The sequence below is a fragment of the Trachemys scripta genome, chromosome 2, assembly GCF_013100865.1.
Source record: "Trachemys scripta elegans isolate TJP31775 chromosome 2, CAS_Tse_1.0, whole genome shotgun sequence".
Taxonomy (NCBI): Eukaryota; Metazoa; Chordata; order Testudines; family Emydidae; genus Trachemys; species Trachemys scripta.
Window position 1 is genome coordinate 58,042,948 of NC_048299.1, and position 24,845 is coordinate 58,067,792.

Below are 24,845 nucleotides of genomic sequence, written 5' to 3' on the forward strand. Positions count from 1 at the left end.
GCGTTGGCTTAGTGGTCACTGGGGGCCTATGCCAGTGCAATGGCCCTTTTCTCCTCAATCCCGGGGCCCATTCGAGGTGCTACTATTTGGTGGCCTCTGAGAGAAGGGCCCTGCTGCCCCATTGGGTAACACCTGCTCCGGACCATGGTGCCATGCCCTGAGCCGAGTTCCAGGAACTGGCTCTGCAGGACCCAGCTGGCACAGAAAGAAGAGTACCACCCTCAGCTGGTGCTGGCCTCCTCCTCTCCTGATGATGCTGTATCAGGAGCAGGCGTGTTGCCTCCCCTAGATGACTATAAGGCCCATCAGGAATTGCTAAAGAGGGTGGCCCAAAATTTGGACATACAGGTGGAGGTAGTAAAAGAGTCCTCCCATAGTCTGGCTGACATTGTGGCCACGGCAGTCCCATCAAAAGTAGCCTGCCTCTCAATGTGGCAATCATGGACCCTGTGAAAGCCTTGTGGCAACCCTGCCACTTCCCTTCCCCTCACATCAAAGAGAGCTAAGAGGAAATACTTTGTTCCTGCCTAGGGTTATGAGTTCTCGTACACTCACCCCTTCTTCTCTCTCTCTCTCTCCCCCTTTCCCCCCCAGGATCCCTGGTGTTCTCCGTTGCCAACAAAGGGGAAAGGAAGGGTCTGCAAGGTGCAACACCAAAAGCAAAGGAATCAAAAACTTGGATTTATTTGGTAGAAAGGTCTACTCTACCAGGGGTTTGCAGCTCAGGATCGCTAACCAGCAGGTGTTGCTGAGCAAATATGACTTCAACATATGGGACTCCATGTTGAAGTTCAAAAACTTGCTGCCTCAAGAAGCCAGGCTGTAGTTTTCCTTGCTGGTGGATGAGGGGAAATCCATAGCCAGAGCTTTCTTTGCAAGCTGCCTTGAATGCAGCGGATTCGGCGGCGAGGTCCATGGCTTCCGCAGCAGCCACGTGTAGGAGTTCATGGCTACAGTCCTCTGGCCTCCTGCAGGAGGTCCAGCAAACTCTCCAGGATCTTCCCTGTGTGAGGGAGCTTTGCTCTTTTTGGAGCAGACTGACATGAAACTTCGTGGACTGAAGGACTCCTGGGCGACCTTTAAGTCCCTGGGACTGTATACTTCAGTGACTTTAAGGAAGCACTACAGATCTCACCAGTCCTCCGGGCACTCCACCCCACTGGCCTGTCAAGACCTGCAGAAGAAAAGGAGCAGGAGCTTTAGTGTAGACCACTGCTCCTTTTTACCTCAACATCAATGTTTGTCCCACCCAGACACCTGGGAGGCTCAAACCATGCCTTTTGATGGGGCACTCGAGGACAAACCAGTTCCCAGGTTTTGGGACCCCGTTTCTCCTTCATTTGTGGACCTCTTGTCCCACTTCATCCGTGCATGGTCTCATATCACTACGGACTGTTGGGTGCTGTACACGGTGGAAGTAGGCACAGGCGCCGATTCCATGGGTGCTCCAGTCCTGGAGCACCCATGGAGAAAAATTAGCAGCTGCTTAGCACCCACCGGCAGCCAAGCTCCCGTCTCTCCCTCCCACTCCCATCCACCGGCAGCCTCTGTGCCTCCTACACGGGAGGGAGGAGGAGGAGTGGGGGTGGGGTGCACTCAGAGGGAGGGTATGGAAAGAAGTGGGGTGGGGGCAGGAAGAGGCAGGGTGGAGGTGGGGCCTTGGGGGCAGGACTGGAGTGGGGACAGCGCTGAGTGGGGGTTGAGCACCCTCGGTGAAAATTAGAAGCTGGTGCCTGTGGAAGTAGGCTATAACCTCCAGTTAATTTCTACCTTTTCTTAACACACTCCTTCCCTGTCCCTCTTCAGAGATCTCTCTCACGAGCAACTACTGGCCCAGAAGGTTCAATCTTTCCTTCGGGTGGGAACTGTGAAAGAGATTCCGCAGAATCTAAGGGGGAAGGAGTTGTACTACTGTTATTTCCTAATCCTGAAAGCCAAGGGTGGTCTTAGACCTATCCTACAACTGCGCCAGCTCAACAGCTACCTCAAGAAACTGAAGTGCCGCATGGTTTCCCTGGCTTCCGTTATTCCCTCTCTGGATCCCGGAGACTGGTACACCACCCTTGATTTGAGAGACATCTACTTTCATATATCGATCCTTCAAGGTCACAGAAGGTTCCTCAGGTTCGGTGTGAACCACACACTACCAATTCACAGTTCTCCCATTTGGCCTGTTGACAGCCCCGCAGGGTTTACAAAATGCGTGGTGGGAGTGGCGGCCTTCCTGAGGAGACAGGGATACAAGTCTACCTGTATCTGGATGACTGGCTAGTCAATTGTCAGTCCAGGGCCCAGGTGGAGTCTTGTATCCACCTCATCCAGTCAACATTCAAGGCCTTAGGCCTGCAAATGTACAGAAGTCCACCTGCACTCTGGTGCACAGGATAGAGTTTTTTGGAGTGGTGCTTGACTTTACTCAGGGCAGAGCCTTCACCCCAAAAGGCTAGTTTCAGGCCATTACATCCCTGATAGTACACCTTAGGGGCCATCCAATTACATCAGCCCGGAATTGTCTGAGGCTTTTGGGTCACATGGCCTCATATACATATGTAATGTAGCAACCAAGACTACACCTCAGACCCCTCCACGCATGGCTGGCCTTGATGTATTTGCCAAACCACTACCATCCGGACTTGGTTCTCTCAGTCCCCCAGTCTTTCCCTCCTTCAACTGGTGGATGGATCCACTTGCTGTTTGCCTGGGTGTTCTGTTTTCACAGCCCCAGCCCCCATCAATATCTTTGGTCTCAGATGCATTAGCGCTAGGCTGGAGAGTTCACCTGGGACCCTTCAGGACTCAAGGCCTTTGGTCTCCAGAAAAGCTCTCTCTGCACATCAATGTCAGAAAGCTCAGACAGTTCGCCTGGCTTGTCAGGCATTCCTGCCTCATGTTATAGGCAAGAGCATGTTGGTTCTTACGGACAACACGGCAGCCATGTTCTAATCTCAACAGGAAGCAAGGGGCTTGCTCTTCCCTCCTGTGTCAAGAGACAATTCAGCAATGGAAGTTCTGCATAGCCCACTCAATTTACCTCGAGGCTTTCCACCTGCATGGAGCACAGAACGAACTGGCAGATCTCCTCATTAGGTCTTTCTGCAGTCACCATGAGTGGTCCCTTCGTCCGGACATCATTAGGGTCGTTTTCCAGCAGTGGAGGGCTCCCCAGGTAGATCTATTTGCCACCCAGTACAACAAAAAGTGTCACCAATTCTGTTCCCTGTGAGGTCACAGTTTGGGATCACTCATGGCTGCCTTCCTGCTCTTGGGTACAGGTCACCTGTACTTCAGTTTCCTATCCCACTTGTGCTCAAGGTTCTGCTAACGAACTAGTGGGGCCAGGCGCAAGTCATTCTAATAGCCCCAGCTTGACCCCATCAGCATTAGTTTGCCACTCTGCTAGGCCTCTCTGTGGTAGCTCTGATCCTGCTCTTTCTACACCCAGACCTGATTTTTTAGGACCACAATCGGCTACTCCACCCAAACCTCAGCTCCCTCCACCTGACAGTCTGGAAGCTCCATGGCTAAACCCCAGAGAACTAGCCTGCTCAGAGCAGGTTCGTCAGGTCCTAATAGGTAGCAGAAAGCCCTCCGCCAGGGCTACTTACCTCTCAGAATGGAAGCGGTGCTCCATCTGGGCTTCCCAATGTGGAGTCTTGCCCAAGCGGTTGTTGCTGCAGGTCATTCTTGAGTACTTATTACACCTGAAACAGCAAAATTTAGCTATCAGCTTTCTATCCTTGGGTGGATAACCAGTCTGTTTTTTCACATCTATCCATTTCCTCAAGGACCTAAAAAGATTATATATCCAAATCTGAGACCCGGTCCCTCTCTGGGACCTAAATCTGGTCTTATAGTGGCATTGTGCCCCTTATTGTGCCTTTCATGGAAGCTGGCTTTCGTAGTGCTTACTACTTTCTCTAGAAGGGTCTTGGAGATCCACACCCTCACATTAGAATCTCTTTACACTGTCTTTTTTAAGGATAAGGTGCAATTACATTCTCACCCTTGTTTCCTCCCAAAAGTGGTTTCACAACAATCAGGCAATCATCTGTGTGTGATACTCTACCTCAAGGTAGCACTCGAGAACCCCTGTATTCACTATTGTCATATGATTTTGATATGTTTTGTACAATGCATGCCTTGTGAAGTATCATTTTAAAAGTCTTGATCAGTTGAACCTTAATATCCTGGTGAATTGTTTGTGCTATCATTTTATGTGAAGTTGTGAAATATTGCTATGTGTGCGCTACTGAAATGTGTTGGGAGGTTGGAAGATGCCCATAGCCAGCCTTTCAGTTGCAACAAAGGAGCAGCTATCACTGGCCAGACAGGCGTTAATGTCTGATCAAGAAGAATCCACTCCTGCAGAGCCTGCTCAGGGAAGGCACGTAGACAATGAGGGTGGAAGAAAGTATAAAAGAGGGACAGTGACATCATCACTTGGCCTCCACCTCCCACCTCCTCCCATTTCAATACCTGGAAGATCATCTGGAAGACAAAGACTTTGAACTAGGGTGGGGGAGAGGGGGACAAACTACAGGCCAGGGGCCACATACGGCCCTTCAGATGTTTTAATCCGACCCTCAAGCTCCCGCCGGGGAGCAGGGTCTGGGGCCCAGGGCTTGCCCCACCGGAACAGAGTCAGGGGCTTGCCCTGCTCCGCGCAGCTCCAGGAAACAATGGCATGTCCCCCCTCTGGCTCCTACACATAGGGGTAGCCAGGGGGCTGCCCCAACCCCAAGCGCTTCCCCCGCAGCTTCCACTGGCTGGGAATCGTGGCCAATGGGAGCTCCAGGAGCAGCATATGCAGTCGGGGCAGCACGCAGAACTGCCTGGCCGCACCTCCACGTAGGAGCTGGAGGGGAGACATGCCGCTGCTTCTGAGAGCTGCTTGAGGTAAGCGCCACCCGGAGTCTGCACCCCTGACCCCCTCTCACACCCCAACCCCGGGCCCCTCGGTCCCAGCCCAGAGCACCCTATTGCACACCAACCCCTCATCCCCAGCCCCACCCCAGAGCCTGCACCCCCAGCTGGAGCCCTCCCCCATCCCACACCCCAACCCCCAATTTAATGAGCATTCATGGCCCGCCATACAATTTCCATACCCAGATGTGGCTCTCGGGCTAAAAAGTTTGCCCACCCCTGAACTAGGGAGACTGGACCCAGGCTGGATGGGAGTTCAGTCTGTGTATTAGGAACTGTGAGCTGCCTGTAACATCTATTAAGGTGAGAGATTGTTTGATTCAAATCTTGCCTAGTCTATGAAAGTTAGAATTTGCCCGCATTTCTATTTTTATTTCTTAGGTAACCAGTTTTGATCTCTATGCCTTAAAATCTATCTTTCTGTAGTTAATAAATCTGTTTTATATTTTACTTAAAAAGCGTGGTTTTGGTTTAAGTGCTTGGGGAATCTCAGCTCAAATTAACAAGGGCTTTTGCATGTCCACTGCTCTTTTGTTGGAGTGATGAACTAATTAAGGAGCTTACGCTGTCCAAGAGAATCTTCAGCAGTGTAAGATGGTATATTTCTGAGGTGCAAGGCTGGAGTGATTTGCTGGTGCCTCTCTCTGTATGATTCATGAGTGGCTCAGGGAGCATTCATGCAATTTAGCTGGGTGTGTGGCTCCACATGCTGATGCCTGAGCGATCACAGTGCCTGAAGGGGTTTTGCTGCTTGTCACTGGCACAACATTGTGTGAGACAAGCCAGGCGGGAGAGTTAAGGGAGCACAGTGGTCCCACAGTTCCAGGTTGTACCCCGAGGATCCCATCGTGCTGTGTTCTATCCAAAACCACATGCAAACAGGGAAGAGCAGCGACTTCACTCATTGGATGTTAGGCATGCTCTAGCATTGGACATTAGGCGTGCCCTAACATTCTACACAGAAAGGACCAAACCGTTCCGGAAATCCACCCAGCTGTCTGTAGCTGTAGCGGACAGGATGAAGGGTCTTCCCATCTCTGCTCACAGAATTTCATCTTGGATCACATCGTGCATCCACAAGTGTTACAAGCAGGCCGGTGCTCCACTTTCAGCTATCCTAACTGCTCACTCCACGAAAGGATAAGCATCATCATCAGCATTTCTAGCACAGATCTCTATTCAGGATATTTGCAGAGAAGCAACTTGGTCATCAGCACATACGTTCTCTTCTCACTATGCCATCACTCAGCAGTCTAGGGACAATGCAAGATTTGGTCGAGCTGTCTTGCAGGCAGCATGCCCATAAACTCTAATCCCACCTCTTATTCAACTGTTTGTGAGTAACCTACAGTGGAATGCACATGTGCAAGCACTTGAAGAAAAAAAATGGTTACTAACCTCTCCACAACAGTTGTTCTTTGAGATGTGTTGCAAATATCCATTCCACGAGCCGCCCTGCTACGCCTCAACATCGGAATTGGCTGTAAAGAAGCAACTGGGGTGGGTGTCGCCAGCTGAGTCCTTCATACCAGCGCTATGAGCGCATGGCACCAGAGGGCGCCGGAGCCGCCCTGACGGGTACCACTGAGGGAGAAATTTCTGGCCACTGTGCTCGGGACATGCACACACCTACAATAGAATGGACATGTGCAACACATCTTGAAGAACAACAGTTAGGGAAAGGTTAGTAACCATTTTTTCTTGAATTATCTGTGTCTGTAACCAATTGGGCAATGGACAGTCAAGCTTAGTGGTGGAAAGGAGATTTGGCCTACCAGTTAGAGCTGAATCCAGAGTAGGCAGAGTCCAGGAAACAAGTCAAATGCTAGAACTGGAGGGTAAACTGGAGCAGTCAGCTGGGGCAGAGCAAGGGATTAGTACCAGAGAGACAGAAGGATGCCAGAACCAGAAGGGTCAACCAGAGTCGCACGCCAGAGGCAGAGCCAGGAATTGAAGACAGAGGGGAGCAGGGGCTGGAACAAGGGCAAGCACAGCTTCTGTGATGATATGTGTTGAGCAGCCACTGATCTTTCTTTTCTTTTTCTCCTTTTTATGGCAAAACAGACTTGACTGAATAGTCTATAACCACTACCAACTATAATTCCTCTGTACTTAGTGGTTTATACCCTCTCGCTCTGCCCTTTGTCTTTCAGATAATGGAACAGTGTCTTTTTAATAATTTTTACTAAATAATAATGTAATTTTTTAATCCTAAAATGTTTGAATTTCTCAAAACGATTTTCCATTTCTTTATCAAAGCCCTTACATACCCATAAATGGTGATCAGTTGTTTCTTCCACTTTACAGAGTGCATATATTCCATCATAGTGTCTCCTTATTTGAAAAATATTTTTGTTTAAGCCACAATGACCATATAAAAACAACAAGGAGTCCTTGTGGCACCTTATAGATTAGCAAATTTATTTGGGCATAAGCTTTCGTGGGCTATAACCCACTTCATCAGATGCATGGAGTGAGAAATATAGTAGGCAGGTATAAATATACAGCACATGAAAAGATGGGAGTTGCCTGCCTGTTATAGCCCACGAAAGCTTATGCTCAAATAAATTCATTAGTCTCTAAAGTGCCACAAGGACTCCTCATTGTTTTTGCTGATACAGACTAACACGGCTACCCCTCTGAAACCAATGACCATATAGTACTCTAAACAAAAGTACTTCATTAGTCTTATCCAGGCCCTAAAGTATATCATAAGCCTCAACTATAGGGCACAATTAAAAAAATCATCTTCCTCTTTTTTCATTAATCCAAATTTTTTGTCATTCTCCTTTTAAATTTTTCTGGACTCAGCTTTTTAATTCCTGTTTACTCAAGGCTATTTCTATGTTAATCCTTCCATTTCTTACAACTTTTGCTGCTTGGTCTGCCATTTCATTTCCTGTTATCCCAATATGCGTGGGGATCCATGCTAATGCTACATGTACTAACTCTGTTACTTGACATACAATTTCACTGATTAAATCACTTCTGTGTACTGAGACACCCTTTTTGATTGCCACAAGGCCTGAGACTGAATCTGAAAAAATGACTGCTGCTGCTGCTGGGCGTACATCCCAGATCCAATTTAATGCTAGCATTATTGCTACTAGTTCGGCTGTTATGACAGCTGCATAATCAGATATCCTTGTAGATGTACTAATTTCCAATTTTGGTATACAATATGCCGTTCCTACTCTTCCTGTTTTTTCTTGTTTGGACCCATCTGTATATATTTGACAAAACCAACTCCACTTTTCATCTATATACTAGGGGCTTGTCTCCATTTACCAGTGGATCAATGTTGTGGCGATCAATCCACCGGAGGTCAATTTACCGGATCTAGTGAAAATCCGCTAAATCAATCCCCGATCTCTTTTTTACCCTTAAGTTTATAAAATAAATCTAAATCCACATTTGGACATGTGGCTTTCCATCTACAACTAATTTTCCCGTAACTAAAAGTTTTGACTTTGTTCAGCTTTTCCTTGTCTTTCAACTCCTGCATCCACACATTAAATCAAACGACATGTGGCATTCTAACATTATGTGATACAGTTTGCCTAATTCCCAACAATCCTCATATTTGTTTGGTACCTTCATCATTGTGGTTACCATTAACTTTGGCCAGAAAGTTAGGTCCTGTAGTTTCATTCGTAGCTTCTAGTGAAATGCCACTTACACTGTCTGTAGCGTGCCTATAGGTGTTGTAAGAAATGCACTTTTAGTTCTTGACCATGTGCTATCAGACTGTGTCCATTTCAACAAAAGATTGAGATCCCCATACTAATCATATTTCACCATTAATTCCATTCAAAATGACATGAATATGGTCCATTGACAAGTTGCTAACATACATATATTTTTCTGCTGCCCTTGTTATGATTTTCATTTTTCTGATTTTTCCCCAGTTTGTGATGTACAATTTATCATTTCTATCATAAATACAATAAACTTTTCTTTTTTTGTTACTAGTATATCATTGCCTATTCCTTCCACAGAGTTTCATATTCTTTATAGAATGAGGCTGTCTACAGTTCCCCTTTTTCTGTGCTGATTGTCTCTTCTTTCTCCACCTGATACTTTGAAAATGTCCTCACAGGTTCCATTAAGATATATTACCAATGTTTGTCTTTTGTAGCTCTTTAGCTTGACTTACTGCAATTCACCCCTATAAGCCAGACTGACTGTGATTACCATCACAGTTACAACATTTGACCTCTGTCCCTTCTATACAATTTTCATAGAAATGCCCTCCCTCACATTTACCAGATCTTGTTTTCCATTTACAAACAACTGCTACATGTTCATACCTGTTGGCACTTATATATCCTCCTCCACCAAGGTGTTATGACTTGGTTCTGAATATCTGAAACCCTGTTACTTTCTCAAGTAGAGTCCTTCCCTTAAATGTAATCACTACAGCTGTCAACGACTTTCTTTCTCCTCCCCATTTACTAATTAGTCACTTACTTACACACTTTAACTTCTCCTATGCTTTTGGCTATCTCATCATTGGTCAGCTCTAATGGCACTCTGTCACATACTTGGGTAGCTGGCAATTTATTTTAACTTTCCCTAGTATTTTAGTTTTTAGCAGTTTATCATCTTGCTCTTTGTTTTTACATTCAGCTAAAAGATCACCATCTCAGTGTCTCCCAGCTCTTACAATTCTCCCTATGCTTTTTTTTATTCCAGTCAGCTACTTTCACACGATTAACACCTAATCTTATTTCCTTAACTACGGATTTTACAATTATAACATTTTGGTTTATTTCCTTTCTCAGCTTTGCTTTTTTTGATGATATTATCATCATCTGATTCTGCTTCCACTCTCTTCCCCCTCCCTCCCCTCCATTCTCACTCTCCAATAGACTCTTTTTCAGTTTCCAGAGTGACTTCATTCGGGGCCAGAAAATCCTCCATCTCCCTCCCACAGGCCAGGGCCGCCAGCCAGCCACTGATCTGCTATGGGGGGTCAAGCTTATAAGCAGGACTGCTAAACCAGCAGCCAATCAGGGCCAGTGCAGCTGGGCTCATTGGTTGCCTAGCAGCGTTACTTAGTCAGGAAGCAGTCAGCCGCTAGTCCAGTGCCTCACAATGGTGTCCAGTGCTTGGCAGTCATAGATGCAGCAGGAGATTCAGCTTCACCATAAAACACAAGAAGAAGAAAAAGAACTTCAGTGGCTGCTCAAAGCATTTGTCTATAGCTGTAACAGCTCCTTTGCCTGCTTGTTCCTGGCCCTGCTCCTGTCTTGCCTGACTCTGGATAACCCAATCCTGATTCTCAGCTCCAATTCCTGACTCTGGCTCTGACTCTTGGCTCTGGTGCCTGGCCTCTGACTTTGATTCGGAGGCTCTGATTCCTGACTCCTGCTCTAACCACTGCCCACATCCCAGTCGCTGACATAGTATGCTTATAAAATTTGCAAATGACACCACACTGGGAGGAGTTGCAAGCACTTTGGCAGACAGGATTAGAATTCAAAAGGACCTTGACAAATTGGGTAACTGATCTGAAATCAACACGATGAAATTCAATATAGACAATGGCAAAGTACTTCGCGTAGGAAATAAAAATTAAATACACAATTACAAAATGGGGAACACCTGGCTAGGCAGTAGTACTTCTGAAAAAGATTTCAGGGTTATAGTGGACCATAAATTAAATATGAGTCAATAATATGATGCATTTACTAAAAAGGGTAATATAATTAACAGGAGTGTTGTATGTAAGACACGGGAGGTAACTGTCCCCCTCTACTCAGCACTGGTGAGGCCCCAGCTGGGCACCACGTTTTAAGAAAGATTTGGACAAATGGGAGAGTTCAGAGGAGAGCAATAAAAATGATAAAAGATTTAGAAAACGTGATCTTTAGAAAACCTGATATAAGAGGAAAAGGTAAAAAAAAATGGTTATGTTTAATCATGAGAAATAATCCTAATAGTCTGAAGTTAGTGAATGGGAATCACCAGGACATAGAAGGATTTTGAGTTCTAATCCTCAATTAGGTTATAGGGTGAGGAAGCATTTAAAGATAACCACAGCTGATTTTCTAAATGAATGCAATACAATATAAACCGAGAAAGCACATTAAAAATATACCTCTTTTTGTGCTCACAATCTCACTTATTCTATTCCTTTAGCTAAGAGATGTGAACCAAAAAGAATCAGGGTGTTAACATCCTGTTACGGTAACGGTAATGCTTTAACCCTACTTACATGAGACATTTTGACTTTTTGCCCTGTACGTTAATCACTTAATTCCCAGCATTCATCATATTAATTTAGTGTTTCCAATGACTTTAGCTCAAAAGGTTAAGTTTAAAAGCTTAATTCTTAAAGTAATGGACATTTCACCTGCAGCTATCTGCAAGACACACAGAGGCACTGTGATGAAGGCATCCATGCAATTTGCAACATCTGAGCTTGGATTGATTCAAGCTTTCTCAAATTCATTTTCAATGCCGAACTGAAAGCCTGGCACCCATAGTCAATAATTAGTCTTTTTAGCTTTCTGTTAGTATTCCCACACTCCAGGAAGTTCCAGAAATACTTTTAAATAATAGCTGATTCTGCCTTTACACTTATCTCTAATTTTTTCAATATGATCCTTCCAAGTGAGCTAGCTATCAAATATCACACCTAAATATCGGAAGCTTTTAACCTGCCACTGCTGCTGGGCTTAAGAGCCGGTCTGCTGACTCTTCCAACCAATCAGGCGGGGTAGCCTATCAGGCAGCCTATTACAGACCAGCTGCACTCATCATGTTGCTTCCAGACTGCCTCTGCTCTAGGTCCTGCTTCTAGACATACTCTCCACTCTATTATCTACATCTTTAAGTAAAAGACTGAATAGTACTGGACCTAGTACAGACCCCTGCAGGACCCTACTAGATACATCCCCACAATTGGAGTGAACCATTGATAACTAATCTTGGAGTACAGTCTTTCAAACAGTCATTCACCCACCTATAGTAATTTAATCTAGTTCACATTTCCCTAGTTTGCTTATGAGAATGTCATGTGGGATTGTGTTAAAAGCCTTACTAAAATCAAGATATAGCAAACATTCAGCTTTCCGCCATCCTCTAGGCCAGTAACCCTGCCAAAGAAGGAGGTTGTTTGGGCATGATTTGTTCTAGACAAATCTATGTTGGCAATTACTTATTACCCTATTAGTGCTTACACATTATCCTCTAACTGCTTAAAAACCAATTGCTTACAAATTTGTTCCAGTATCTTTCCAGGTATCAAAGTTAGGCTGACTGGACTATAATTCTCTGGGTCCTCTTTCTTCCCCTTTCTAAAGATTGGTATTATGTTTGCCCTGTTCCAGTCCTCTAGGATCTCACCCATCCTTCATGAGTTCTCAAAAATAATCACTAATGGTTCTGAGATTGTTTCAGGTAGTTCCTTAAGTATCCTAGGATGAATTTCACTGGTCTTGCCAACTTGAATACATCCAACTTATCTAAATATTCTTTAACCTATTCTTTCCCATTTGTTGCTAATATTCATTGCTGTTTGCAGTGTTGTTGTAGCTAGGTGGACCCAGGATATGAGAGAGACAAGGTGGATTACTGAACTACGGTAATTTCTGTTGGTGAGAGAAACAAACTTTCAAGCTCCACTGAGTTCTGTGATGAGAACTGAAGAGAGAGCTGTATCAGACAACATGCTAAACAAACAAAGTCTTTGGAACAATGTCAGTTCTGAGCAGCTGCTGAGGAAGTAATGAGTAACTGATGAGAGGGCTAGGTTTTTTTTTTTTTTTTGGTCATTTTCATCTTATGGATGTCAAAATGACTCAGCTGCAATATACAGCCCTCTCACTCATCTAGCATACAGATGTATTCTCATGAGATCTTCTAGAGCATGTATTAACCTAGTGCCAAATAGAGCCATTTGTAGACAGATATATATATATATACACACACTGTTCCTACTGTAGCCAGTAGGGGTTATGAACACCTACGAGATAGATGTGCTCACAATCTTTAATATAGATGCTGGCAACATATTTTTAGGGAAGACACGTCTTAAATGTTGACAGTAATTATATACCTTGATCGTACGCACTTTGGGGCAGGGACCATCTTTTCATTCTGAGTTTGTACAGTGCCCAGCACAATGGGATCCAGGTCTATGACTAAGGCTCCGAGGGGCTATGATAATATACCTAATTAATAAAGTAATATAGCTACTTACAAGTAATTCAAAGAATAAAAATGGCACAATAAAAATACTCATCATGAACTGTGATAGGTGAAAGTCCATTATTGTTTCAATACACTACACACTGCTAACTGCAACTTTAGTCACAGTTATTACTTATAATAAAGCTTTCTGTGAATGAATTCATTCAGTCTAAGAAGATTCTGCTGTGTTTAATGTTACAGTTTTGTTCAGACTGCTAGAGCCTTTCACTTAGTGATAAATCTGTTAGGACAGCACAGAATACATTCATGTCACTTACAGAATGTCTTTGGAAAGGGAAGCCTAAAAGGTTTTCCAATTAAATTACCAGGATTGAAATGAAGCAAGAAGATACAACATTTCATCTGTGTGGATGCTGAAAGTTCCATCTTGTCAGGTGAAATGGTGCAAAATTTATTCTAAAAAGACACATTTTTTCCCAGCTACAAACATTATGCCAAAGTTGATTTTAGGAAAGAAGTGGATAATGGGTTATCTTGTGAGATGGCAGCTATGACATAAATTTTGATTTGACCACAATCTACCCTGCACATCTCAGTGGCTGAAATAGTAGCAATACAGATACAGAATGGCAGCCTCATACCTTGCCCATAGGTTTTGAAGTGTGAATTTCATCCTCTCCAACCTTCAGCACATCACCCCATTTATTCTGTCTGGTACAGGAAGAAGTAAATTTCACTCTCATAACAGAAAAAGGGGAATAGTTAGAAATAATGGAGCATTCCAGGCAAAATCTGAAATTTTACTAATCCTAACCACCCAAAAACACACTGAATTCTCCATCCAATCTGACAGCCCATGCTCGAATTAAGCCAGGAAACAGATATTAAAACATCAAGTACTGAACAAGAAACAAAAGTAATATTGGATATGGTGGGTCACAGGTCAATGCCTAATGTCTCATTGGTTTTCTAATGAGAATACCTCTGCAGTAACTTGTCTTTCAAACTAAATTTTGATCTTAATTCTGTAGTTATGTTAGCCTCACTTTCCACATAAAAAAAACACAACAGTAATTCTTACTGTAGTAAAAAGAACAGATTTGGTTCTTAAAACCTTGGGCAACTACATAAGTAACATAACACTGTTAATATTACTTAGATATTTTAGTTGGCTACACAGTGACTCGCCTCAATTGCATGTTTCATGAAGATGACTCATACATCCTTTCTTTGAAGGCATCAAATTACAGAACACATTTGGAATGGAAAACATGTTTTACTTAAAATGTTTACAGAAATATCATTAGGACCAAGGATGTATTCATGGGGAAATAGCGTTTCTGAGTTCCTTTAAATTATGGTGGTGGTCCAGGATATATGAAGATTGTCCTTTTTTTTGTCATTTTCTGGCAGTGTGCTACTGTTTTAAAAAATTGTACCCAGCTCCTTTTATGATGTGTGATGCTTTGCAAATGCAGATAAATCATAATGGTTACAATGATAATTAAGAACAGCTTTGTCTTAAAATTCTAGAGCCAGATTGTTGCTATTCTTCTCCATCCCCCACAAATTGCCATATGGAAGGTCTTTTCTGTGCACAAGATCTCTCTGTTCCTGTGCAAAAGTAAGGGGTCAGCCCTGCTCCATGGCACATATTCTTAATCTCTGGTACATGGAAGTTCTCTGCAGGATTCGGAAGGCAGAGAGGCAATGTAAGATATACATTGTTCCTCCACCAACCTCATGCAGAATCTGTAGAAAAGTTAATACAGTCTGAGACTGCAGCAGGTATGGGAATCCATAACAATCTACATGAATTGTAAGATATTCAGATCTCTATCCACCTTACTTTAACTGATCATTATTCTTTGAGAAGTTAATGACGATAAGTTTTCCACCTGGGAATTTCCTTTCTTTTCCTTTTTATTTTTTAAAGGAGGAGCATCTCATAGATAGGATCAGATGAGATGCAAAAGAGATCAAGGATATATTGGTTTTATCTGGGGAGAATAGTATATAGTTGTGAGGACAGAGTTGAAACTGTTTGTAGAAACATTTTTCTATGCTGAAATCCAACATTTGCAGGAATCAATTTGTATAATGGGATGGGCTAAATTAACATATAACTGCTACTGGTACACTCCCCTTTCCTGCACCTTAGTGTAACTCTTCGCTGAAAAACAGGCCAGAGTTCAGTCTTTGAAGGATTTTTTTTTTTGGAAAGCATCCCACATGGGGCTCAGCAAAATTTTTCAAATAGTTTATTCCATGAAAAATGCAGTTTCAGTCAGCCTGAAACTATTCATGAATTTGCTCAATAGTTTTTGCCATTTTAAAAAAAAACTAAATTCACAAGGGGACCTTGGTATCCTTCACAAAACACATAGCTGTGTAGGTGAAGTTCCTTGGATAGCCTTTAGCCCAGTGGTTAGGGCACCCATCTGGAAGAAGGAAGACTCAGGTTCAAATCTCTGCTCTGGCCTGGAGCAGAGATTAGAATCCAGGTCTCCCCTTCCCTCACCCGCATTCCAGGTGGGTGTCCTAACTACCAGGCTATAGGCCAGGGGTAGGCAACCTATGGCACGTGTGCCGAAGGCAGCACGTGAGCTGATTTTCAGTGGCACTCACACTGCCCAAGTCCTGACCATCGGTCCGGGGGGCTCTGCATTTTAATTTAATTTTAAATGAAGCTTCTTAAACATTTTAAAAACCTTATTTACTTCACATACAATAGTTTAGTTATGTATTATAGGCTTATAGAAAGAGACCTTCTAAAAACATTAAAATGTATTACTGGCACATGAAACCTTAAATTAGAGTGAATAAATGAAGACTCAGCACACCACTTTTGAAAAGTTGCTGATCCCTGCTATAGGCTATTCTTGGGTGGGTCACTCTCAGTCTGTCATGTTGAAACTGTTCCACTTGGTATAAAATTCTTGAATATTCATTGGAACGGGGATTTGAACATGGGGCTCCCTCCACTTGGGTGAGTGACTAACAACTGGGCTGTGGGATATTCTGTAGTGGGTTTTTCTCACTCTCTCCTGTTGAAGCTGTTCCACTTTGTGGAAAATATTTGAACAGTTCCTGGGCCAGAAAGAGAGAGAGAATGTTTCTATATTCTTTTTGTTTCTGTTTCCAATTCTGACACTGACCCTCTGTGAGAGCTAAGACAAGCCACTTAACCTCACCGTGCCTCAGTTTCCCCTATTTATATATTGGGTATGTTAATGCTTATTTCCTCCTAGAGTTTAGGCAACACAGGGAGATATCCTGAGCTAGCATCTGATTAGGTGCAGCTAAGTCCCTTAAAAGAAGGATGGATTAGTTGTAGTCAGAAGACAGCAGTATGGGCATTCTGTGTTCTAGAAGTCAGGGCAGGGAGTGCTGAGGAAATACAGGAGCGATCCATTTTGGTTTGTATTTTGTAGTTTTGAGTTTACTTTTTAAACTGTGTGGAAGAATGCAGGTAGAAGCTTTTGCCAAGTTGGACATCATACAGAACCCCTGCAACAAAACCCAACCCAGAAAAGGTGATTGTCAAACACACCTCAGCCTCCAGTGGATTTTTCTTGTCACTCAGCAACTGGCCTTATTACAAATCCTACATCACCAAGACTACTTGCCCATATTCCCTCCACCCAAGGAAGACTGGCCCTTGTTCTGTCTGGAACCTCTGCAGTACCCCTATATCCTGCTGGCCCAGGAAGTGAAGACTTGACCTTGGACCCACATGTTCGTCTTCTACATGACAGCATATTGCATTACCAGTAGCCTGCCAGGCCATTATACTTCAAAGATGCTCACATTGTCTTGCTGCATCTAATTATATTATAATGCATAACTAGTAATAAATTTCTGCAGTGTTTGAAGTCATTACAACTTACAATATTGTTTTTGTAGGGGTGGGTCCAGGGAAGTTAATTGGTTTAGCAATATGGATGGTAGATGACACTGATATTTATCCTTCCTCTGAGAGTAAACAAGCTAACTTTAAGAAAAGGACTTGAACTAGCTAATACACTAACAAAACCAAACAAAAACATTTAATCTAAGTCAAACACCCATGACCAGAGAGGATAATGTGTAATAAGTACTATTACAGCAATAACTTCACCCCACCCATTAGCTGGTTGACCAAGAGGTCAGCCAAGCAAGATTCAGGGTTTTTTCCTCCTTTTGTAATAGTTTGTTTTATCTGTTCCCATACGGAGATTATTTTCAGAACATTTACATGTATTTGTCATAGTTGCCTCCCTAGGGTGGCCCTGAGAAGAAGTTATTCCACAACAGGCTAGAACAGGAATGTAGTCAGTTACAAGAAGAACAGTGCTTGACTGAACATACATACTGAACTATCAGAGAGAAGCAGATAACTAAACAATTGATATCAGTCACTGGAACTTTAATAAGAGTGTTTCCTCTGGCTGTTCACCAGGCTCTTTGTTTAAATTGGGGCTAAAAAACAAAGTGGTTCACATAGTCTGAATACAAATCACTTAATCTCTCAGATAATCAGGTATCTCTGTCACAAACTCACTAGTTCTCCCAGTTAACCATGGAGTCTTCCAGGAAAGACAAAGTGAACAAAATTTGAACACCTTGTGTAAAAAGAAAGATGGGGGAAAAATTAAATACAGGTGTTCCTTCTACATCATGAAGAAGCAAAAGAGGGCACAAACCCACTCCCCTCCCCTCCCCCCCCTACCCCAAACACACACACCAAGGTCATTTTTAAAACTCCAGTGCTATTTAAACAGCTAGCACCAACTTCAGTTGCAAACCGCAGCTCAGTGAGTTGTAAGAGAAAAGAAGTTACCCTTTTCCTTTGGCCATAGACTCATAAGCCATAATTGCGTAGGAAGAAAACTAAGGAACTATTTCTACAAGAAAAAGGAAAAAGAAGTGTAGAACAAAGAGCTCTACAGCACTAGAAACAGACAATAAGTCATTTACTCAATGTAACAATGAAACACCCATTCAAGACAAGCCATTAGAAAAACTTTTAATAACAAATTGTGCAAAAAGGAGTATGCCAATTCAACCAAGAAACACTGTTCAAATACAAATCCCCTTAGATCTCAAGGAAGGACCAAGAGAGATGGGGCAATGTTTTTTCATGGGGAGAGAAAGTCGGCACCCATCAACAACCTGCCCCCACAAAGACTGCTGTGCAATTGTTGACATTTTTAAATGTCCCTGTGGTCAGGCAGCCACCTGCTAAGCACCTCCTCATGGCCTCAGGTGGCTTCACAGAACTCTGCCTCAGTTTTCCCTCCCCAGGGTTTTCTCTCTCTCCCAGGAATTCACAGGGCTCAGCTCTCCAGCTATGTCACCATCAGAGTTCCATTCCCTTTCAGGGTAATGAAAGTCCCAACAAAGAAGTTCTTTTGCCCCACTTGGGCTCATCAGCTTGTCTTCTGGCCTCCCTGCTGTGGGACAGAGCACTAGCTCCTAGGTTGCTTCCCTAAATCCCTCTCACAATCTCAGCCTTTCTAGCCTATCTTTCAGTCATCCTTGCTCCAGGATAGGGTCCCAGGTAACTTCCGTTGAGTGCCCTGAGTCCAGGGCCATAGAATCCCAAATAGCTCCTTCTGGTTCCTTTTCCAAACTGTGTTCTCTGCCCTTTCCTGAGGCTCAGATGTTCATCCATCTCCCATCTTATCCCAATTAGTCCTACCCCCTTAGGCCAGGAAGCCACTAATTATGAAACAGGCACAGCTGGTCCCATTTCCCCTTAAAGGAGCCAGTCATCCTGTGACAGTACGAAACTAAGGTGGAGTTTTGATTGGGGCAATTCCTGTGAGATCTTCCTGATGCACAATGGAAGCACACAGGCAATATGAAACCTGCTCCTCTGAATACATTGAGCCAGCTCCACAGACTGTTGTAGTGGAGCAGTAGACCCACGATCTCCCTGACCTCTCTGGGGAAATTTACACTTCAGGATACATAGCACTCCTTGCCCTTCCCTGAGTGCAGAGGCTGCGATTGTCCCCGGCCCTTGCATAGGGCACACAAGGTGGTGGTCCCACTTTACTTCCTATACATCCAAGAAAAGACCAGGGACACTAAAATCAGAGTTCGTGTTCAACAGGGGGATGTTATTAATATTTAACGTTTGTGCCTATTCATATGAGTATTATCACAGAGTTTTGCTCAAATTTAAATATTTCTAAACATCTTAATCTTTAGACACACCGGAATAATTTTTGAGATTCCCATGGGATGACCCAACCCTTCCACCCTCCTCTTATAGTAAAAAAATGAAGCATTGATCTTGCATACATAGCTGCCAGAATAAAATGCAGGACAGAAACCTTAGTTGTCTGCATGCCAGCACACTACACTACTGCTGCACCAACAGAGAGGCTGGTTTTGATGTTTCTACATTGCTATGGATTAGAGGTTATTGGAGTAACCAAACATTTCAGGATACACAGGAATAATGCACAAACCTGTTCAGCAGCATTAGTTGAAAGCTCAAAATGTAATATGATGCAGTTCTTGAGACTGCTGTGAAAAAGATGTCGTTTGTACCAGTCCAACTACTTTCCCACCCAATCCTGTGAATAAAATACTCTTTTGGGAGGATATAAATGTCTCTTATAACCTCAGTTTGTGGATTGGAGTATAAGACACAGTTAATGTTTGTACAGGGCTTTGAAAACATAATGTTCCATACCAGTGCTAATTATTATGATAAAATTATCTTAATTTGCATAATATGCCAATTTACACTGCAAGTTGCCTATTTCTTTTTAAGTTAAATTATCTGACAATTTCTTATTTTTGTAATGGGTAGCTCTATCACTGCTACAATTTCCAATCAACACCACCACCACCATGCTTACATGGTGAGGATCTATGGTGCTGAATGTCCCTGGTCACATTGTACAACTTTATTCCAGACTCTGAAAGCTTCATAGGATTATCACTGATCTGGTGCAGCCAGGTCAATCACTGAAGACTGTAGCTACCGCCAGCCTGTGGCCGGACAACGTCCCCTCCTGACCTCAAGTCTGATCTTCTGGGCTCAATTTGTGGGCACTTTATCTCCGATGGGGCTACATAACCAAAAAGTGCCTGCCACTGGTGCCCAATGATTTCTATCCTCTCAAGGACAGTTCTCAATAATACCTCCCTATTACTGATAAAAATCAAATCATCTTATGCCCTGCAATTGCCGTTACCAATGCATATAAAATGTCTTCTGGTGAATTCTTTAAGCAATGTCCATGTTTCAGATCCATATACAGTGCTGTCGCATCTTATGTGCATTTAACATGCGCGATTTCAGCTTTACGCGGTCGGCAAAAACAAAAAAAGAGAAAAATAACAATTTTAATACTGTACCTGTAGTGCGGGAGATTCCGCCCGCCATTACACTCAATGTAATTTTGACTATACGCGATTTTCACTTTACGCGCTGATTGCAGAATGTAACCCCAGCGTACGATGCGACAGACCTGTAAGAGGATTGGAAGTACACAGGTATTCTTCCAATCCCCACCCCAAAATTCTGAATAAAAGACTTTCCATGTGTGCCTTATGTTGTACGCTTTCCCATGTTCCTCTTAAGGCTGAAAACCCTACTCACATCATGAAATCTAGGACCTTGGCACATATTTTTTTCTTCTTCATGAAAAAATGTCCCCCTTGTCTTTTAGTTTACTTGTATATGGAAAATGTTATCTGGTTTTCATCAAAAGAGGAGGATGGAATCCATGAAGATCCATCTGTTTCTGATGCATTCCAGCTACTAACTTCCCTGTATTCAGCTGTAAATATAAAACTCATCTCTTTGACTTATGATAGGTTGTCTTCAATACATTATATATACACACACAAAGCCCACCATGAACTAATAAAGCTATTTCTCCCCGCTGGCTGGAAAGGAAGGAAGAGACAGAGATTGTTGTTTCTATTTTTAAATACTCATGAGGCACTCAGACACTATGTTGATACAGGCCATATAAGTACTTAGATCAGGGGTGGGCAAACTACAGCCTCAGGGCCGCATCTGGCCCTTCAGACGTTTTAATCAAGCCCTCAAGCTCCCGCCAGGGAGCAGGGTCCAGGGCTTGCCCCGCTCCAGTGCTCCAGCCGGGGAGCCGAGTCGGGGGTTGCCCCACTCCATGCGTGCCGTGGCTCCACATGGCTCCCAGAAGCAGCAGCATGTCCCCACTCTGGCTCCTACGTGTAGGGGCAGCCAAGGGGCTCCGCAAGCTGCCCCCGCCCCAAGCCCGGCTCCTGTAGCTCCCACTGGCCGGGAACTGTGGCCAATGGGAGCTGCAGGGGTGGCACCTGCAGACGGGGCAACGCGCAGAGCTGCCTGCCCGCACCTCTGCGTAGGAGCTGGAAGGGGGACATCCTGCTGCTTCCAGGAGCTGCTTGAGGTAAGGGCTGCCCGGAGCCTGCTCCCCTCCCCCGAGCCCTGATCCCTTTCCCGCCCTCCAAACCCCTCAGTCCCAGTCCGGAGCCCCCACCTGCACCCCCAACCCCTCATCCCCAGCCCCACCCCCAGCTGGAGTCGTCACCCCCCCCCCAACTCCAGTCTGGAGATCCTCCTACACCCTGAACTCCTCGTTTCTGGCCCCACCCCAGAGCCCGCAGCCCCCTCCTGCACCCTTAACTCCTCATTTCTGGCCTCATCCTAGAGCCCACATCCCAAGCCGGAGCCCTCGCCCCCTCCCACACCCAAACCCCAATTTTGTGAGCATTCATACAATTTCCATACCCAGATGTGGCTCTCAGGCCAAAAAGTTTGCCCACCCCTGACTTAGATAGAATACACTCACACCACTCTGTCTTCTTTTGTACTTACTGTACCTGAGATTATCTTCCACTGTTGTATGCAGTAGCCATATCAGTCCCAGGAAAACTTCTCTCTTTCACCAACAGAAGTTGGTCCAATAAAAGATATTACCTCAACCACCTTGTTTCTGCGGTTGTTTAGCACACCTCACAATGTGCAGGATGTGAACTAGTGGTGCTATATTAATAAGAGATTTTCAACAAAGAGTCTATAATATTTAGAAATGGGCAGAAAATGTATTGTTATATCCAGATCAGGTTCAGATTACCAATCAAAAACAATGGTTGGAGTTCAAAAGTACCCAACTCTTCTGAGCTGTTTCAATAAGATTTCATCCAACAATGGTGGACATTTTGTGAGTTTAACTGATCTAGGGTTCTCCTCCACATGAATAGTCAATATCACCAACATCAACTGCTCTTATGAGTTTTCCACCATTTAGGACTATATATTGGAAGAATAGCTGTTCTTGTGTATCCCAACTAGGAAATAGGCCTCTTCTGGTTTTGTTTTTGTTCTGAAACTAAAATTTTATAGGTAGGTTTGGATCTGTACACCCTGGAATTTGAAATGGGGCAGATTCAAGATCTCAGTTTTGGTCCATTTGTAATATAAGTGCCAGGATAAGCCTGGGATGGCAGACTCAACATGGCAATGATATTATATGTACATTTCTCTTTTCTGTTTTTACAACGTATTAGATAAAAGGGAAAGCCAGGTAATATCTCTGTCACTATCTTATCCTAGGGTGACCTCCTAATGATAAATGAAATAAAGGATAAATATATTAAAATACCAAATCTGATTTCTATAGTATAATATGGATTTCTATACAAAATAGTTTGTGTACTACAAAAAGTCACACACGATTATTGCTGCAGCACAGGACAAAGTACATCATATAGTGACTTAGTACAGTATAAGGATATTAGGCACCACATATAATATGTTCCTTAAACTAAAGATCATATATAAATCCCTTTCTCCCACAAATCACAGGGTTACTCAGTTATAAAACCTCGGCAGCATGGCATTAAAAGTAGAGCACTTACAAGTCAAAGTGGGACTATCCTCTAGGTAAAAGCTGTATCCTGCCAGTTTTAACCCCAACACCCAAATTTTCACTGCAAAAACTTGGAACGGCTAGGTTTTGTACCATGATACTTTGAGATCTGTTTTCTTCTGGTGGACTAGGACATGCTGCATATTTATGTACTAAATTTAGATGCTAAAACTGGGAGGAAGGACAGTTATGCAGCCAAAATTAGCCATATCCAGCAGAATGCAAATGCAAGCCGGGGAATGGTCCCGCTATTGTTGGGAACTTTCCTGGCTTCTGCACTACCCCAGTGAAGTGGGCTAGCGAAAGGATCTGAGTCCTCGCTCCCACTTCCTTTACCCAGAGGCCTCCCTGCCCTTGAGGACTCCCCTCCACTCTCCTGTGTGGCAGAGTCCTCATAACCCCAACAAGGCTGGGCCCAGGATTCCTGGGGGGCTCAACCCCCAACCCTGCTGTGGTCACCTAGGACAGGGGCTAGGGTGTCCCCACTCCAGGGCACTCTCTCTGCACTGGGCACCTCCCTGACCCACTGATCATTTCATACAATTTAAAGCAAGTACAAGTTGTTTAATTAACAATTAATTTTAAAAAAGAATAAGAAAAATGGGAAAGCTTAAAGGAAAACACATCACCCTGCTCTGTGGCAGGGAACATCACAAACAGTGTCTCTGGACATCAGGGCACTTCACCGTCTGTTCCTTGTAGGTCCCAGGTCTCCTTCTCAGGCCCTGGCTGTGCTGCAGGGATGCTGGCGGTTGGACACTTGCAATTGTGGTGGCCACATACCTCCTGGCTTTGGGTGGTGGGACCCTTCTTCCCAGCGTCAGCTCCCCGTCGGGTTAAGATCCCCCTCCCAGTCTGGCCTACGAGGACCCTTGGCTGGGGGGTGTCTTTCTGCGCTGGGCCCTTTGCTTAAGGTCCCCCCTTGGCTGGCCCCAGTTGCTCACCACACCTGGCTCTGTGGCTGCAGCTCTGCTCCCAGCACAGGATCTGCTCTCTGACGGGGCTGTGTCTCTGGCTCTGTGGCTGCTTTTCTGACCCCTCTGGATCTGGCATGGCTCTGCTCCCCAGCTCAACTTGGGCCCCTGCTCTCTCCTTAGCTCGGCCCCGCTCTGTTTGACCCAGGCAATTCCAGCTCACACGGAGGATGGGACCCCCCGGCCTCCTGACTCCCTGATTAGCCTGCCTGCCCTGTCAATTAAGCTGACCTGGATCACTGGCCTCTCCCCATTGTTCCTGGGGACTGTCAGTCTCAGGGTCCTGATTTCCCATCAACCCTTCCCCTTTTAGTGCTGGGAGCTAGCCAACCAAAACACCCCCCACTGAGTGTTAGTAAGGGGGCAACAGTCCCCTTACATAAACACCACATTAAAGTTAAAAGTAAAGGGATGTGCTGAAATCCAGATTGGGGGAGAAGGGGGGGCAGACTAGTGAAAAATTTGGCAGGATCCAGGTATTTATAGTATTATTGTTCCAGGATATACCAGAATTTTTTTTAAGTGCAAGAACAGCAGCTACACTTGTTCTCAGGCTCTGGCGGATGAATGTGATTGTGACCACACAGTGGCAGGTTCCCTGTTTTGCAGTGGTGTGGTGCCAATATGCTCAGGGCTGGATTGGTGCCCAAGCAGCGACTAGTTGTTTCCTCCCTAAAAGGGAAGGGGGTTTTTATAGAGGGGGCGGGAGGACAAAACCCGTCAGGAACCAGTTTTTACCTTTTCCCCTAAACATTGTATGCCTCCGAAGCTCGGCAGCTGGCAGCTCGGATAACACAGTAAAACGCGCGGGGTTTGCACAGCCCTGTTCCCCTCAGTACACACGCGCATCCACCACCCCACAACGTGCTCTCAGCATTGCACAGTCAGGCGTGTGCGTGCGCAC

The 24,845-nt window shown here is 44.4% G+C and overlaps 1 long non-coding RNA gene across 6 annotated transcripts; it reads right to left on the bottom strand.

The window, feature by feature from the left end:
- Positions 1-667: 667 nt before the first annotated feature.
- LOC117872299 lies at positions 668-24,786 on the bottom strand. Of its 6 annotated transcripts, none has more exons than XR_004644455.1 (7): positions 24,680-24,786; positions 13,725-13,794; positions 6,322-6,552; positions 3,606-3,701; positions 3,032-3,172; positions 1,771-1,888; positions 668-1,174 (listed from the first exon to the last, which is right to left on the bottom strand). It is a non-coding gene; the product is annotated as an uncharacterized LOC117872299 (long non-coding RNA). The 6 variants fall into 6 exon arrangements; XR_004644452.1 differs by lacking the exon at positions 24,680-24,786 and adding an exon at positions 9,981-10,065 and having other exon boundaries at positions 13,725-15,727; XR_004644454.1 differs by lacking the exons at positions 6,322-6,552; positions 24,680-24,786 and adding an exon at positions 9,981-10,065 and having other exon boundaries at positions 13,725-15,727.
- Between the last annotated feature and the right edge of the window lie 59 nt (positions 24,787-24,845).